Source organism: Sapajus apella, unplaced genomic scaffold, assembly GCF_009761245.1.
Source record: "Sapajus apella isolate SASKATOON/1434 unplaced genomic scaffold, GSC_monkey_1.0 scaffold53, whole genome shotgun sequence".
NCBI lineage: Eukaryota > Metazoa > Chordata > Mammalia > Primates > Cebidae > Sapajus > Sapajus apella.
In genome coordinates this window covers 9,364,752-9,377,833 of record NW_022436993.1, presented here as the reverse complement: position 1 = coordinate 9,377,833, position 13,082 = coordinate 9,364,752, and the positions used below count along the sequence as shown (strand labels likewise).

The following is a 13,082-nucleotide window of genomic DNA, read 5'->3' as shown; positions in this document are numbered from 1 at the left end:
AAATGGAACCAGGTTGCTCTTCTGTTGATTTTAGCCGTAAAAAAAAGTGTCATTCTGTTGATTCATATTTGTAAACATGATGTTTTAGAACAGGGATGCAGTTTACAATGAATTTCAAATTATTTTGGCAATATGAGACACTCCATTTTTATTTCTAAAATCCTAGTCCATCCAGATAATTATGCTTGTGTTTACTTGTATGATTTTATCCAATAAATACTAAGAGAAAGTTAACCATGGTAGAAAAACCTCTGCTGTCTTATTTGCGGAGAAGTCCTAGGTTGGTTTAAATTAGAAGTCCTAAGTTTTTATTTTTCTTCTTTTTGAGACAGGGTCTTGCTGTTGTTGCCCAGGCTGGAGTCCAGTGGTGCAGTTATGGCTCACTGCAGCCTCCACCTGCCAGGCCCAACTGATCCTCCCACCTCAGCCTCTCAAGTAGCTGGGACCACAGGTGCATGCAACCACACCTGACTAATTTTTTATAGAGATTGGATTTCACTATGTTGCCCAGGCTGGTCTCAAATTCCAAGGATCAAACAACCCACCTTCCTCAGCCTTCCAAAATGCTGGGATTACAGGCATGAGCCACCATGCCTGGCCTGTAGTTGACTTTTGAAAAAGGGGTTAGAGTAGTGTGTTAACTTACGCTGTTTATCTTGTGCTCTCCATAAATACATTTTTAACTTAGCGAAATATAGTTGATTACCTGTGACTCATTTTTTTTATGATGAAAATGTAATTAGTTTCTAGGCCGGGCGCAGTGGCTCACACCTGCAATCCCAGCATTTTGGGAGGCTGAGGTGGGTAGATCACTTGAGGTCATGAGTTCAAGACCAGCCTGGCCAATATGGTAAAAACCCCATCTCTACTAAAAACACAAAAAATTAGCTGGGTATGGTGGTATACACCTGTAATCCCAGCTACTTGGGAGAATCACTTGAACCTGGGAGGTGGAGGTTGCAGTGAGCCCAGATAGTACCATTGCACTCCAGGCTGGGTGACAGAGTAAGACTCTGTCTCAAAAAAAAAAAAAAAATGTAATTGGTTTCTAATTACATTTATTATGTTGGCGCAAAAGTAACTGCAGTTTTTGCCATTACTGTCAGTGGCAAAAACTGCAGTTACTTTTGCACCAACCTAATAAGAAATTGTAAGAGGTGACAAGGGAAACAGCATTGGATACTATCCCTTTTGAAATCTGAACGTCTTTTTGTAGATACTAAAAGCCCAAGGTCACTTCAAGAGACATTTTCTGAGAGCTATTTACCATGTATATAGTCAAAGTAAATAATTGAATGAGTTGTCTGCTTTTTGCTGAATAGTATGTAACCATAAATATTCTAACAGCTATTAGAATAATATAAGATTCTATTATTCCTGGCCATAGAAGATTCTGACTCTAAGAGACAGATATAAATGAACCCGGAACTGTGCAGCTCAGCCCCCTACCTCCTCTAGAGGTTGCTCCAACCTAGCCTCTGTCCTCCTCTGTCTGGAGTGGGGTTGTCGTCCTTACGATTTGATGCAAACTGCCATTTATCTTCTTTATTTTATTGATGTCAGTGGTGTCAGATTTGAAATGCTCACTGAAGGGATCCCTAAGAAGGGCCTGGAGCTAATGCCAGGGAGTGCTGCACTAATGCTCTTACGGACATGGTAAGCATTTCTCTGCAGCCCAGTTGTTGATGTTACCTGGGCAAGATGCCTCTTTCTGGGTGGCTGAGACCAGCCACTGAGATGGCATGAGTTCAGGCTCCTGCAACAGGTGGCAGCCTTTATGATTTTTTACACACTCGCATTCTGCTTTGTAAATGGCTTTTAGGATGGAAAATTAATCCTGCAGTCTCAGCATGCGTACTTGAACCATTCTCACAGTCTTCAACTCCAATTGAGATCTTTCCATCTTGCGTCAGCTCCATTTCTTCTCTGGAACTGTCCTTTATTATTTTTATAGTTTTTGATCAGTCATCTCCCTAGGATTCTGCCAACAGGTGAGCTGTAGTTCTTCTCAAAGCTTTTATAACGAGTAGGTGACTAGCTTTTTACTTCCTAATATACAATGTAGACTTTTGCGACTGTGTTGTGAATAATTAAATTGAGAGTGTTCTACAATCACTAGGGAAAAAAATTAAGTGTAATACATAAACATTAGATGGTGTTGGACCTGTTGGTCTCATGTGAATGCAAGGAAAAGAAAGGAGGAGGTTCTGAGTTTCAGTTGCTAAAATGTTCTGGTGTGGAGGCCTTGTGGTGGGTGCTTTGAAGCAGAAGCTGGTCCCCTTGGTACAGTTGATGTGCGTCTGCAGCCCAAGGCACAAGAACTGGCTTCTAGGCAACTTATTCCAGCGATGGCATGTTCCTCTAGAACTCCAGATGACATGACAAATGGCTAGCTCTGGTGCACCAAGGGGCAGAATAGATAATTCTGTGTGAAGTCCTTATTTTGGGCTTATCAACAGTAGGAGCTGGTGCATATGCCTACAAGACTATAAAAGATAACCAAAAAAGATACCATGAAAGAATGCTAGGATTAGGGCTGACATCAGAAGAGAAGCAAAAAAGGGCCACATTATCTGCTTTAGGTGGAGAGCCAGTTCCTCAAGCCAGCATACCAAGTCATGTCCCTTTCCTGCTAACTGGTGGAGGAAATGCTGCCTTTGTTGTAGCCAGAGCCACCTGGGCTCGAGATCCTGAGGCTGGGGTCCTAATTATGTCTGAAGATCCTGAGCTGCCATACATGTGATCTCTTCTTTCAAAAGAACCATGATACAAAAGTTGACAAATGGGACCTAATTAACCTAAAGAGCATCTGCATAGCAAAAGAAACTATCAACAGAGTAAACAGCCTACTGAAAGAGAGAAAATAAGCATCTAACACAGGTCTAATATCCAGAAACTATGCATCTAACACAGGTCTAATATCCAGAATCTATAAGGAACTTAAACAAATTCTCAAGCAAAAAACAACCCCATTAAAAAAAAATGGGTAAAGGACGTGAATAGACACGTTTGAAAATAAGACATACACACGGCCCAATAAGCATATGAAAAAATGCTCAACATCATTAATTATTAGAGAAATACAAATCCAAACCGCAACGACACACCATCTCACACCAGTCAGAATGACTGTTATTAAAAAGTCAAAAAATAACAGATGCTGGTCAGCTTGCAGAGAAAGGGAATGGTTATACACTGTTGGTGAGAGTGTAAATTAGTTCAGCCAGCGGGGAAAGCAGTTTGATGATTTCTGAAAGAACTTAAAACAGAATTAACCTTCAACCCAGCAATTCTATTACTTAGTATATACTCAAAAGAATATAAACCATTCTACCATAAAGACGCTTGCATGTGTATGTTCGTTGCAGCACTGTCCACAATAGCAAAGATATGGAATCACCCCAAATGCCCATCAGTGGTAGACTGGATAAAAAAATGTGGCACCTATCCATACACCATGGAGTACTACATAGCCATAAAAAGAATAAAATTACGTCCTTTGCAGCAACATGGATGGAGCTAGAGGCCGCTATCATAAGTGAAATAACATAGGAACAGAGAACCAAATATCACATGTTCTCACTTAAAGGTGGGAGCTAAACACAGTACATATGGACACAAAGAACAGAACAGTGCACACTGGGGCCTATTTGAAGGTGGAGGGTGGGAGGAGGGTGAGGATCGAAAACCACTTATCAGGTACTATGCTAATTACTTGAATGATGAAATAATCTGTACAGCAAACCCCCATGATGTACAATTTACCTGTGTAACAAACCTGCGTGTGTACCCTTGAACCTAAAATAAAAGTGAAAAACAAAAATTCCAAATGAACTGTGGTTTTCAGATGACTCAAATGTCACAGAGACACTGATTCAGACAGTGGAATGGAAAAAGAGAGAAGCATGTATTTCCAGGCACCTCTTTCTCTGTCTCTGCTCAGGACTTGCCTCACATTGAGAATGGTTGGTGTGGCCATGCTCACCAGCAAGAAGGTGGTATAGCTGAAAGTGAGAGGCAACATGGTGAAACTTAAGGATGGCTCTCAAATAATCTGTGAAAACTGCTTGATTGCAACAAGAGGTCCTCCAAGAAGTCTGTGTGACATTGATGAAGCTGGATCAGAGGTGAAGAATAGAGCAACACTTTCCGGAGAGATTCGAGACTGTAGAACTTTGGAGAAGATTTCACAGGAAGTCAAGTCAATTATGATTATTGGTGGGGGCTTGCGTGGTGGTGAACTGACTGGCCTGTGCTCTTGGCAGAAAGGGTTGGAGCCTTGGGGACAGAAGTGATTCAACTGTTTTCTGAGAAAGGAAATATGGGAAAGGTCTTAGCAAATCCCTCCACAACTTTCTGTGGCTACAGAAAGTCAGATGAGATGGGGTTAAGATGATGCCCATTGCTATTACGCAGTCTGCTGGAGTAAGCAGTGGCAAGCTACTCATCGCGTTGAAAGAAGGTAGAAACTGATGACATAGCAGCAGCTCTGAGCCTGAAGCCCAGTGTTGAGTTGGCCAAGAACTGGTGGGCTGGAAATAGACCCAGATTTTGGTGGCTTCTGGGTAAATGCAGAGCTATACACATGCTCAGACATTTGGGTGTCAGGGGATGCTGCATGCTCTAAGATAGACATTTGGGGAAGAGGTGGTTAGAGCACTGTGATCATGGTTTTGTGAGTGGAAGATTAGCTGGAGAAAATATGACTGGAGTTGCTAAGCTGTACTGGCACCAGTTAGTGTTCTGGAATGATTTGAACCCTGATTCTGGCTATGAAACCATCGGCCCACAGTTGGTATTTTTGCTAAAGCAGCTGCACAAGACAACCCAAACTCTGCCACAGAGCAATCAGGAACTGTTGTCCGATCAGAGAGTGAAACCGTATCCCAGGCCTCAGAAATTCCTCTTTCTCCCAGCACCCCTGCAGTTCCAAGGCTACACTCCAGGGAGAGGACTATGGCAAAGGTGGCACTTCTGATCTCAGGAACAGAGTGGTCGTGGGGATCATGCTATGTGGAACATCTTTAACCCAGTGCCAATTATAAGGAAGACCGTTGAGGATGGTGAACAACTTGAAGATCTCAATGAAGTGGCCAAACTAATCAATATTCATGAGCACAGAAGCCCACAGTGGAATAGACAAGCACTTCAGCGTCCCTAAGAGTGCATTGCATTGGTAAAGGAGCATTTTTTTTTTTTAAATTTAGTAAGTTTTCTCTGTGTGTATGAATGTGAATAATCAAGTCTCTCATGAATATTTTGAACCATGTAGGCAAATTCTTAATTTTCACATCATGAAAAAAATCTGATTCTTCTAAAAAAAATTAAACAGGAATTAGACATTAAACATTAAACAAAACACTCAACAGAAATAAAAATGATGTTAAAACTTAGGGGCGACCAAGATAACATTTCACAAACATTTTTTGTAAACACATAGTTCTAGGCTTATTCTCAGGCATGCTGGAAATTTGAGTGATTCACATATAGTGTCTTTAAAATGGTCATTGGCCTATTTTACTCAGAATATGTTGAATGCAGCTTTCGTCTAAAGATTGGGAAACAGATATGCGTTTTGAGGCTTGTGTGAGAACCTTCCGTGGGCTTTTGAAGAAAGGCTCTTCCCAGTATTGACTTTACTTTTGGAATCTAGGACACAGCTGAAATTGCTTAGTGCCAATGACTGTCTCATCTGGAGTAATCTTTCTCACAATCTTTTTTGGCCTAATAGATATTTCAGTTTCACATATTTGCCAGACATCAGCTTTGTTTTCTTCTCACTGTTTCCTTGAAGAGAACTGATAGTTCATTGGAATGAGAAAATAAAAACAAAACAACCAACTTTACTTTCTAAAGCAATAGTGCTTTGGAACTGATTATAGTTTAACATGAGATAAAATAGACTTGTTCATCTAATAAACTTTGGAGCCCTTAGTATATATCCAATCATTACCTAATTTAGCATTGAAAACCAATAGTTTTTGTGTATCCTTTCCCCAGTAGATTGATATTTGGGTTATTTCCAGTTTTTGGTGTTTATCAATTAAGCTGTATATAACCATTTTTATACTGTTTTTTATGTGAACCTAAGTTTTTGTTGCACTTGTATAAATACCTAGGAGAATTGTTGTTGTATTGTATGGTAAATGTACTTTTAACTTTAAGGAAACTGCTAGACTGTTTTCCAAATTGGGTGGATGTATATTTCATATTCCTACTGGGAATTGAGAAGAGTTCCAATTGTTCAGCATCATTTTGAGCACTTAGTATTGCCAGTTTAAAAAATCACAACCATTTAGGTGGATCACCTATGGTCAGAAGTTCAAGACTAGCTTGGCCAACATGGTGAAACCCCGTCTCTACTAAAAAAACCACAAAAATTAGCCAGTCGTGGTGACAGGCACCTGTAATTCCAACTACTCAGGAGCCTGAGGTAGGAGAATCACTGGAACCTAGGAGGTAGATGTTGCAGTGAGCTGAGATCATGCTATTGCACTCCAACCTGGGCAACAAGAGAAAAAGTCTATCTCAAAAAAAAAAAAAAAAGAAAAAAAAGAAAAATTACAGTCATTATAATAGGTATATAGTGATATCTCATATGGTTTTAATTTTGATTTCCCTGATGACTAGTGATATTGAGCATCTTTTCTAATAAGTACATATGGATGTACTTATTACCATCCATATGTCTTTGGTGAAGTGTTTGTTCAAATCTTTTGCCTATTAAATAATTTAAAAACTTATAATTTTAAGAACTCTCTATATATCCTGGATATAGGTCCTTTATCAGATATTCTGTTTGCACATATTGTCTCATAGTCTGTGGCTTTTCTTTCCTTTTCTTTCTTTCTTTTTTTTTTTTTTTTTTTTTTTTTCTTGAGAGAGGGAGGCTCACTTTGTCACACAGGCTGGTGAGCAGTGGCACGATCTCAGCTCACCACAACCTCCTGGGTTCAAGCGATTCTCCTACCTCAGCTTCCCAAGTAGCTGGGACTACAGGTGTGTGCCACCATGCCCAGCTAATTCTGTATTTTAAGTAGAGACGAGGTTTAACTATATGTTGGCTGGTCTGGTCTTGAGCCCCTGAGCTCAAATGATCTACCCATGTCAGCCTCCCAGAGTGCTGGGATTATAGGCATGAGCCACTGCACCCAGCCAGTTGTGGCTTTTCTTTTCATCTCATCTCTTGAGAGTATCTTTCATAGAGCAGGAATTCTTAATTTTGAAGCCAAATTTATCAATATTTTTCTTTATGAACTGGACTTTTGGGCTGGGCACAGTGGCTCATGCCTGTAATCCTAGCACTTTGGGAGGGCAAGGCAGGTGGATCACGAGGTCAGGAGTTTGAGATCAGCCTGGCCAATGTGGTGAACCCAGTGTCTTCTGAAAATACAAAAATTAGCTGGGCATGGTGGTGCACGCCTATAATCCTAGCTACTGGGGAGGCTGAGGCAGGAGAATAGCTTGAACCCGGGAGGTGAAGGTTGTAGTGAGCCAAGATCAGGCCACTGCACTCTGCCCTGGACAACAGAGGGAGATTCCATCTCAAGAAAAAAAAAAAAAAAAAAAATTGGACTTTTAGTATCCTGTGTTGTGGAGTATATCTCAGTGGCAAAAGGGAACAAACTGCTAACACACAGAATAACGTGGTTGAATCTCACATACACTAAATTAAGTGAAAGAAGCCTGCTCCCAAAGGCTACATGTTATGATTCCATTTATCTGATATTTTGGAAAAGACAAAACTAGAAAGACAGAAAGTAGGTCTGTAGTTGCCAGGAGCTAGAGGTGGGAGTGGGGACAGAGGAGCTGACTGTAAAGAGGAAAGGGGAATTTTTTGGGGGTAATTCTGCTATCCTATATCTTGATTGTGCTGCAGATGGTGCAACTATGCGTGCTTGTCAAAACTTACAGAGCTGTCCACTAAAAAGGGTGGTTTTATCGTATTCTATGTGTTCCCCAAAACTATTTTATCTACTTCATGGGCACTCTATGATGTAATAACTTCCAGCTTCCTATGTAATTATGCTAGGCTATGTAAGTGAATCTTGCGAAGGTATGTGTGCCCTTCCAATCCTGATCCATTAAAACCTCTTACAAATCTCCATTCTTTCACTTCCCCAGATTCTGGATAGATACACAAGATCTGGCAACAGATTCTATGAGGTTGAGGTTCTATGGCATGGTGCAACCATGAGGTTCTATATTCTGTAGTTGAGGTTCTATGGAATGGTGGAACTGTAAGTTTCTAGAGTTGAGGTTCTATGGCATGGTGGAATCATGAGTTTCTATAGTTGAGGTTCCATGGCATGGTGGAATCATGAGCTTCTATAATTCAGGTTCCATGGCATGGTGGAACCATGAGGTTCTATAGTTGAGGTTTATGGCATGGTGGAACCATGAGGTTCTATAGTTGAGGTTTATGGCATGGTGGAACCATGAAGTTCTGTGAGGTTCTTTAGTTGAGGTCATATGGCATAGTGGAGCCTCCAGGTGGAAGTAATGTAAGAATTGGTGGTCATTCAGTTGGATTGTAAAATGAATAAAAAATAAACCTTTTTTTGTTAAGCCAATTGAAATTTATTAGGTTTGTTTGTTACAGTGCTTTGTATTACTTAGCCTAAACCAAAGAGGAAAAAGCACTTCCTTACCTGTTAAGGCATATTAAAAGGTTGGAATTTTTGATAAGAGGATAATGGGGTGATACATCCATGAGGATGGAGAGCTTCAGATACTTGTGGATGTGGCATTTGCAATGGTGTGTTTTTATGAGCTATGGGTTTTAGGAATGCTTTTGTACTTTCATTTGGGCTAGACTGTAACAAGATGAAAGAAATGGCATTTCAACAAATGGTGCCAAAGCAAATGAATGTCTGAATGGAAAAAAACTGAACATCAATTCTTCCCTTACCTTACACACAAAAATTAACTTGAGATGAAATATAGACATAAATGGGAAAGTTACAAAGTAAGACTTCCAGAAGGAAGCATAGGTTAAAATCTTTTGACAATTTTAGGTAGGAAATTTTTCTTTTTTTTATATATATATTTTATTGCACTTTAGGTTCTGGGTACATGTGAAGAACATGCAGGATTGTTGCATAGGTACACCACGGCTCATAATAGAAAAAAATTGATAAATTATAACTTATCCCCAGAACTTATCAAAATTACAAGTTTTTGTTCTTCAAAGAACACTATTAAGAAAATCAGTCAAGTCATAAATTGAATAAACATATTTGCAGTACATGTTTTTGACAAACAACTTGTATCCAGAATCTATATATATAGAAAGACTCTTCTAATTAAAAAATAAGACAAACTATCCAATTTAAAAATGGGCAAAAAATTTGAACAGATACTTTAGGAAACAGTGGTCAATAAGACATGAAAAGGTGCTTGACATCATTGGGAAAATAAAAGTCCAAATCACAGTAACATAACACTACATATAATTAGAATGCTTATGGTAAAATTACCAGGAATACAAATATTGGTGAGAATATGAAGCCACAGGAACTCTCCTATACTTCAAATTACTTTGGAAGATTGTCAGATTTGAAGAAGTGCACATACACCTTTCATATGATCCAGGCATTTCAATCTAGGTGTAAAATGAAAGCATGGATCTATACAAAGATGAATGTTAATAATTGCTTTATGCCAAATAGCCAAAAAGTGGACACAAATTAAATATCTGTGACTGGTTACGTGAAATGTGGTATATCTATACAACTGAATGGTACTCAGAAATAAAGAATTAACTATTGATTCATAATACAACATGCATCAACCTCAGAATTATTCTGCTAAGTAAAAGAATCAAGACACAAGAAATGGATACTGTTTGATGCAATTCATGTAAAAAAAAAAAGTGCAGAAAATGCTGGATTATCAAAAATATATAGCAGCAATTTTCTGGTACCAGTGGTGGAGAGTGGTATGTAATGTAAAAGGGCTTGAGGTAGCTTTTGGGGTGATAAAATAGTCTGTATTTTGGTTATGGCAGTGGTTCACAGTTGTAATAATCTATCAAAGTTCACTGAATTGCATACATTAAATTAATACAGCTTATTTTAGATATACCTTAATAACTTTGATTAATATTTTTTCATTGGGTTTAGAACTCTTACATCTAATTTGTCTCAGTGTGCATATAATTCCACTTTCTTCTGGTTTCCATTGTTGCACAGGATAAATCGGCTGTCAGTGTCATAATTCCTTTGTATGTGATGTCTACTTTTCTCTTGCTTTATTTAGGATTTCACTTTTTCATTGTTTTTTGGCAGTTTCATTTTGATGCATATTTCTCTTTTTAATCTTGCTTGATATTTGTGAGGATTCTGAATTTGGGGAGAGGGATTTTCCAGACATTTTAGGAACTTGAAGTCATTATTCCTTCAAATATTTTCTGTATCATTTTTTTACTTCTCTCCTTCTGTTAAACTCTTTATTGGCCATGCCTTGGGTATTGTTATCTGTTCCTGTACCTTTAAAGTCATGAAAAATTCCAAAGCTTAAAATTACTAAATTTAAAAATTGACTTCCTTTGAGAAATGATCTGTTTTAAATTCTCTGTTTACCTTGATGGGTTTCTTTCCTCACTTAATTTTTGACATCCGAATATTCCTTACTTTTCTTGCTAGCTGGCTATAGACGTTTAAAGATATTAAAAAATAAATTTCATGTGGCATTTCAGTTTGTTTTTGGTTGGAGGATTAGTTATGGAACCTGGTCTGTGTAATCAGAAAATGGAATTGCATGATACATATATCTCCATTAAAAAGCTGAATTATTATACGTCTATTATATTTAAATTCTTTCTTTTTTTTTTTTTTTAAGTTGGTGTTCCAGTCGCCTGTTGAAGAGGTGCTGGGATCTGTGTGTTTTCCTGTGCGGCGACTCACTGCGCTGGCTTAAACAGCGGCACTGAGATTCGTGGCACCTTTTTTGCCCTGGAATCTACTGTCCTGGTTCCCTGTTCAGTCCCCTTTTTAAACAGATGAACGGGGGACTTCCCGTGGCTCCAATCACCAGCCAAAAGGGCACTCGGACCAGTGTATTTTGTACGGAGAACCACTGCGCCGGGGCACTGACAAAGCAGCTGCGCTGGGCAAAGCAGCAGTGCCGGCCCACACAGCCTTGCTGGCGACCCATGGGGCTTCTCCGCCTGGGAATTTCCTAGTCTGTGGGCAATAAAAATGCGGCATCCACTCACCCTCTGCGCTTTCACTGGGAGCTGCAATCCTGAGCTGTTCCTTAACAGCCATCTTGGATCTAAAATCAAATTATTTCTTTAATAATTATTCCTTAGTCACTACAAAGCTCAAGGTCGAAAATAGTTTCTACAGGCTGAAAAAAAGTTTATAAACACAAAACACAAGAGAAAATCCTGGATAGATTTTGCTTTGATGGTAATGGATAATCCCAGGCTCACAATGAATTGCGATGAGATGTAAAACATTTTAAATTGAACAGTAGATTACATTGTTAAGAGTCCATTATTTCTTAACAATTCATATTAGAAAATGTATCTGCACTTCAAAATGATCTCAGAATTATAAAAAGCAAAATTTGGTAGCTGTGAAGATAATCTTCTGAGACAGTCATGATATTGCAAGAAAAAGGAACAATTCATTTCTTTTCTCTATTTTGGTGAAATAATATTTCAGAAATGACAGATCTTATAGATCAAAAGCTTTAACTTCATTATTATTCACCTCATGTTAATGTTAAGTCTGTATTCAATAGACCAGTTATTCTCAATATTTTGGAATTTGATGCCTAGTTTGACATTATAATCCATTTTACTTTATTTTAGCACCTTTGAATTTCAGATCCTGTGGTGGTGTTAACCAGGTTTGAGCACTAGCATTCCTAATGTGCATTAAACCCATCCCATCTTATGCTTATTTATGCCAGTTTTAGCTGTTTTCTAAATCTCTAAGGTAAATGACTGTACTTATAGCTTATACAATTGATCACAAACACACACAAAAACAAATATATCAATGGAATATGCATTCACATGTTGGTGTTTATTTTTAGTCCAGAAATATTTATATAAACATTTTTAATGAACTAATTTATATATCTGTATTATTTTTATTACTGATATCAGTGTCCTAAATGTGACTGTTGTTTAACGTTTGTTAGTAAGAAGGAGATCTTGAATTTACATCTTACTGTGTATTGTTCTAGGAGAGACTCTTACTTTTTCTGGATAAACATCTCTAAGTTGTCCCCTTTTCTAATGCATTCTGAAGTTTATTATTTCTGCATTCATATTTTAGATGCATAATTTTATGTCATGCTATAGTTGTGAAAAAGGATTATTTTGTAAGCATTACTTTAAATTTCTAAACAATATCAACTGGAAGCTTTAATTGTGAAAGGAACATGGACTTATATCAGGCTCTAATTTTGAAAAAATCTCCATTAATTTAATAAGAATTGCTTTAAATCTCTGAATAAAAAATAATATGGAAGATAGAAAACAATATTGGATATTATAGAATGAACATAGTTTGGAGGTTTGAGTATGGCTCTTCTATTCACTAGATATGTCCACACCAGAAAAAGTATTTTAGAAATATTCAGTATCCCAAAACTAGAATGAGTTGAATATTATCTACCCAACTGAGTTATAATGCATTTCAATTAAGTATAAAATGTATGATGACCATTACGTAGGTACTAAAAAATGAGCTTTACTATCTTTGGGTCAGCTCTGCACATTAGTTCAACTTTAATTTGTGGGGCAAGTATTATAAGTCCCTACAACCTATGCTTAAAGCTGTATAATGGACTGGTGGTTAGAACATTTAGTGGCAGTTTTCTAAAGGTCTGCAAGGAGAAATGCTAATTTCAAGGTCTTTCTCTCTCTATTCCATTTACTCCCAGTGGGTGACAATGAAGGAACATCATGCAATCCATACAGCTGTGAACAATTAGGAAAGAAACCTCTGCAGCTTGGAGGTGGCACTCTATCAGCGTTTTGTCAGAGAACCTTTATAGATGAGTGAATGTTTTTTGTCATTTGAAAATCTCTGCAAGATGCCATGCTAGGCACTGTTCATAAT

At 38.1% G+C, this 13,082-nt stretch overlaps 1 pseudogene; it reads left to right on the top strand.

The window, feature by feature from the left end:
- The first annotated feature begins 2,189 nt into the window (after window positions 1-2,189).
- LOC116527255 lies at window positions 2,190-5,187 on the top strand (annotated as a pseudogene).
- The last annotated feature ends 7,895 nt before the right edge of the window (window positions 5,188-13,082 follow it).